Source organism: Otolemur garnettii, unplaced genomic scaffold, assembly GCF_000181295.1.
Source record: "Otolemur garnettii isolate 467f Iridium unplaced genomic scaffold, OtoGar3 scaffold00010, whole genome shotgun sequence".
NCBI lineage: Eukaryota > Metazoa > Chordata > Mammalia > Primates > Galagidae > Otolemur > Otolemur garnettii.
The window spans coordinates 38606074-38611459 of NW_003852405.1; positions in this window are offsets into that span (position 1 = coordinate 38606074).

A 5386-nucleotide genomic window follows, 5' to 3' on the forward strand; every position below is an offset into this window, starting at 1 on the left:
CTGATAAACATAGTAGGCATTATGAAAATGGATAAGGATAGGACTTAATAAATGTATATTATTATGGCAGATGTTGTGGAAATGTCATTTTTTAGTATATTTATTAGGTGTGTCTGGTGAGTGTTATATGTTTCATATATGGTGTAGGAAAGGCATACAGTGTCTAATAGTGTAGGGCCCACCATTGTTAAATAAAATGTGATGTATTTTAGTGTGAATTAAATAAATTTATATATTTTTATCTTGATGGAAAAATAGAATGTCTATATTTTGAGAACTTATTATAGTCTAAGTTGATTAAGAAGATGGAGGGATGTATTGTTTTAACTGGAGTCTGGTATCTTTTTTTCTTTGTTCTGGCTCACAAATCCCAGTCAGGTATTTGAAGGTAGTTTATTTAGGGATACTGTTACTTTAATTGTGTGTTTTTAAGACTTTTTATTGTAGACTAAATATTTGGTTAGTTTTGGGGAACCCTTTTGATATGTTATTTTTTGGCGGGGGTGAGTCTTCTCCCTAGAGTCTTAATTAGGCTGTTTTAATAAATATTTTAGTATGACATATGATTATATTTGTCTATGTCAGACAGTCTTTGGGACATTGATTAGTTGTTATTTTAAGGAATTTTCTTGTAAAGTCTTGATTAGTTCCATTTTTATGTTAAGTTAATATGATAATTTATTATGATAATTTAGGCTTGTCTAATTGTTAGTTAAAATAGTTAAAATAGTTGAGTTATATTTGTTACCTGTGCTGTTTGTGTCTGATTAACTGTGTGATATTTTTTCTTTTAGTTGTACAGTCCAGTTCCTTAGAAATGGGTCATTGACTGTTTTAAGAATTTTTTGATGAAAAGGGGGCAGTTTGAGTAGTGGGCTTTGTAATCAACTTTATGTCAGGGAGAAGTGGATCTTTGTCTAGAACAGTGTTTTTCCACCTTTTTTTAATGTCAAAGCACATTTGAACCTATAGTAAAACTTTCATGGTACACTTAAAGTATATTGATAAAAAAGAGTGAAAAAAAACTTACTGTGCTTTCAACTTCTCTTGAAAGTAATGATAACTGGGCATTGTGGCGGTCACCTGTAGTCCCAGTTACTCAGGAGGCTGAGGCAAGAGAATCGTTTAAGCCCAAGAGTTAGAGGTTGCCACTAAGGGAAACATAATAACATTCTGTTTAGAAAAAAAAAAAAAAGATCCTTAAAAATTTTCTTGGCACACCTAAGATCCTCTCACACCTACGATCCTCTTGGTACACAGTAAGATTTGGTGCACTGGTTGAAAATCACTGATCTAGTGGTTTCTATATAGGTGGATGTTTGGTGGTTGTTGTAAATGTTGGTATCTCATGGTGACTAGTATTTGTAAGTGGATAGTCTCTAAATGGGAAGAAATAAATTTTGTTATGTAGTTGAAAATACAGGGTTTGAAAATTAGAATTTGTTAATATTTGGTGTTTTTTAAAACTACCTTTTAGTATAAACAGAAGAGTATGAATTAAGTCCTGGAATATAATGTAAATGAAAAGAAGTCATTTGTTAAGAATATGCCCCCCTACTGTAAGAGTCAGACACAATAGTGTTAATTAGGAAAGGAAAGTAGATGGTGGTAAAAAGTAAAGAAGACCCCCCTTTTTTCAGTTTTAAATCAACAGTTACCTTGGTTCTTTTGTTAAGTTTTGGTATTTTATTTTGAGGATATTTGTAACATAGCAACCATAATTTTCAGTTTAACAAATTTTTTATTTTTTTATTGTTTGGAATTCATTGAGGGTACAAAGAATTAGGTTGTATTGATTGCGTTTGTTAGGTAAAGTCTCTCTTGTAAGTTTGTCTCCCGCCCCCAAGGGATGTTGTATTTAAATTTTATACTGTCAGATTAACTCTTTGAGCTTTGAACTTTTGATGTATTTATTATATTAAGTGTATATAAGAACATAAAAATATGATGATTTAAATATGACTTATAAACCGAGAACAGAAAACTTTGTTGTTTCAAATAGAGTTTTTATTATAGTTAGCTTATAACCTATAAAATTCTAAAAAATTTGTGAACTTTCATGACTTATATGAACTATTTTTGACATGTTTAAGTTCCATTTTTGTCTTTAATTTAAAAAATTATTTTAGCATAAAAAGTTTTAAGGTAAGATTCTTGTCTTATGTAAATTTTGAATTAAAGTTATATCTTTTTAAAAATTAGACTTCACCAAAATTTATTTATTTAGTTTTATATTTTTATTTATTTCAGATTAATATGAGGGTACAATGTTTAGATTATATTGTTTGTATTTCTAAGGTAAAGTTTAAGTTATAGTTAAACCCTTCATCCAAGGGTCTGCTATATACCCTCACATTGTGCACATTAGCTGAGCAAAGTATGTATTTATGTCCTTTATCTTTCTCCTATTTACTGGCTTTTTAAAATTCTAACTCTAAGCTTCTAGGCTGAGTGCTGATTTCCAGACAGGCAGAGCAGGAAGTGACTACCCAGGGTAGCCATCACCTATTAAGGACTCTGCTTCTGTCTCTCACTCTGTTGTGGGAAGGTTTGGGGAGGCAGTTGCAGTCAGGGAGAAAGTATTGGATTGAACAGAACATGCCTGTATTGGTCTTCCAGGTCTGCCAGAACAAAATACCACAAGTAGGAGGCTTAGAACAACAGAGATTTATTGTCTCACAAAGACAAGACAGATTTGTTGTCTGGTTCTGAAGACCAGAAGGCTGGAATAAAGATGTCAGCATAGCCATGTTCCCTCTGAAGGCACTAGAGAAGGATCTGTTCCCATCTCTTCCCAGGTTCTGTTAGTTTCTGGCTTGTGACTGCAAAGTTCCAATCTTTGTAAATTTTTTTCCCTGTGTGCACATATTTGTTCAAATTCCACTTTTTATAAGGTCAGAATCATAGCTCATTAAGACTATCATAATGATGTCATTTACAAAGGTCTACAAAGACCTTATTTTCTTTGTGTAAGGTCACATTTACAGGTACTGGGGTGAGGACTTGAATGTATAAATTTTGGGGAACAAAACCATAACAGTGTCTCTGCCTCTGCTAGTGAATTCCACATTCCTGCTGGCCCCAGATGCTGTGGCTCACGCCAGGCTCCGTTCCCCTTCTATTTGCCTCAGGCAGATCATAGCAAGGCCTGACTGATGGACCCCACCACTGTCACCTTTCCCAGAGTGCCCCCATGTTCTTCTGGTTGCTTCAGGGAGATCACAGCAGGACCTGACTGCTGAATCCAGGTGCTTTGGTCTCTCCACGGGTGCCCCATTCCTCTGTTCGTTGCCCTAGGAAGATCACAGCAGGACCTGACAGATACTGTGACCTTTCCCAGGGTGCATTATTCCCTTCTTGGGTGCCCAAGGTAAATTAGAGCAGGACATGGCTGCTGGGCTTGGGGTTTGGCTGGAATCCTGTGCCCAGTGATGACTAGTTAGGGATTATTTGGGGGTTTGTGGCCCTGAAGTTTTGGAGGTAGGATAAAACAAGCCTGTCTCATGGCACAAAGCCTTAAAAGGCCCCTATACCGGAGAATCTCACGTGTCCTGAGAAGAAGGAAGTACTTGCAGCCCCAGAACCTGAAAGGCAAAAGCCCATCCTGGTTAGATAAGCATTTATCCTTCCGTTTGTCCGTGGTGCCCCTGAGGTTTTGTAGGGAGCCTTAACTGGAGCCAGATCCTGGTCAGCAAAGGCAAGGTGAGCTCTAGAATATATCTTTAGTGTCCAGAGAGTAGGAGGGTTGTGGATTGAAGCAAGATGCAGCATCCTCACCTCTAATCAAGTATAAAATACTAGGATGAATCCATTTCCCAGAGGTGACCTCTGGGTTGCCCCAAGCTATTTATAACAGCATGACTTGTGAAACTTCAGTGGGGCCTGTATTTTAGATGCCTCTCGAGTGTGTCTAGGGACACATGTTCATTTTGCTCACAGACTTTGTCCTAGTAGCACATGGAGACCTGGCTCTGGGTTGGAAGCTGAGTCAGCAGACACTTTACCAACTTCACCTTGCCTTCCTCTCTGCATATAGGAGTAGCCATACGAAGTTTTCAAGTCCTGAGCATAACATCTGCATGTGATGGTGCTCAGACACACTGACTTCTCCTCATTGAAATGGCACAACCTTCAGAGACCCTGTGTGGAGGTGTGGATGATGGCAGGGGAAGATTTAGAAGGGGGAGTGTTCAGGAAAGTGTTTGAAGAATTTTAACAATGTTTTAAAATAAAGTTTTATTTCAGGTTGATTTTAAACTTAGATATTATAGAAAAATCACAGAGATTTCCCATGCACCTTCAACGTAGTTTCACGCCTTATTTATGTCTCCTGTTAGCATTTGTCACTTTTTCTTAACATCTTACATTATTTGTGAGAGTTAATGATAAAATATTGATATGCTAATATTAACTAAAATATATATTTTATTTGTGTTTCCTTAGTTTTGTCTTTCCATGTGCAAGGGTCATATCTAGTATCCCACATGACATATAGTCGTGTCTCCTTTGACTCTTCTTGGCTGTCACAGTTTCTCACGCTTTCCTTATTTTGATGACCTTTTGATGACAATGTTGAGGATGATTGGTCAGATACTTTGGAGAATGTCTCCTATTGTTATTAATTGATGTTTTTCTGGAAATATTGGTTTGGGAGAAGCAGATCACAGAGGTAAAGTGACCTAAGGACAACAAGCAATTCTTTTTTTTCTTCTCGAATCTTTACAGCTTTGCATGTTATGTCTGAAGATGATTTTGAGTGAATTTTTGTGTAAGCTGTAAAGTTTGTGTCTACATTTAATTTCTTTTATTTGTCACCTAGTTGTTCCTTCTCTCACCATTGTTGTAAAAAAGTCAGGGTAGTGTACCTATTTGAGTTTGAATTTCCATAATTGTGGCAGTCAATCACTGAGTTCTGAATTTAACTGGTTTTTCATGACTGTCAGGAGGGGCCACTGCAGCCCTGTGAGGGGCTATAGTGCCTTTCATGATTACCAGGGGGCAAACCAGTTGTCCTGCCTTCAGCCTAAGTGCAGGACAGTTAAAGAGGCCACCGATCTTGCTTCCTCAGCGTAGTCTAGGGGCAACACTTTGTGACGGTGAGTAAGACTACCCTGTCTGCAGGCCTGAGGGTGCCACAAAGCTGGAGATGGCTAAAAAAGGTGAGTGACGGTTAAGGTTGGGGTTGGGGTTAGGGTTAGGGCTGCGGATGGAGTTGGGGTTAGGGTTAGGGGTTGGGGTTGGGGTTAGGGTTAGGGGTAGGGTAGGGTTAGGGTTAGGGTTAGCTTAGGGTTAGGGTAGGGGTAGGGTTAGGGTTACAGTTAGGGTAGGGGTTAGGGTTAGGTTAGGGTTAGGGTTAGGGGTTAGGGTTGGGGTTGGGGTTGGGGTT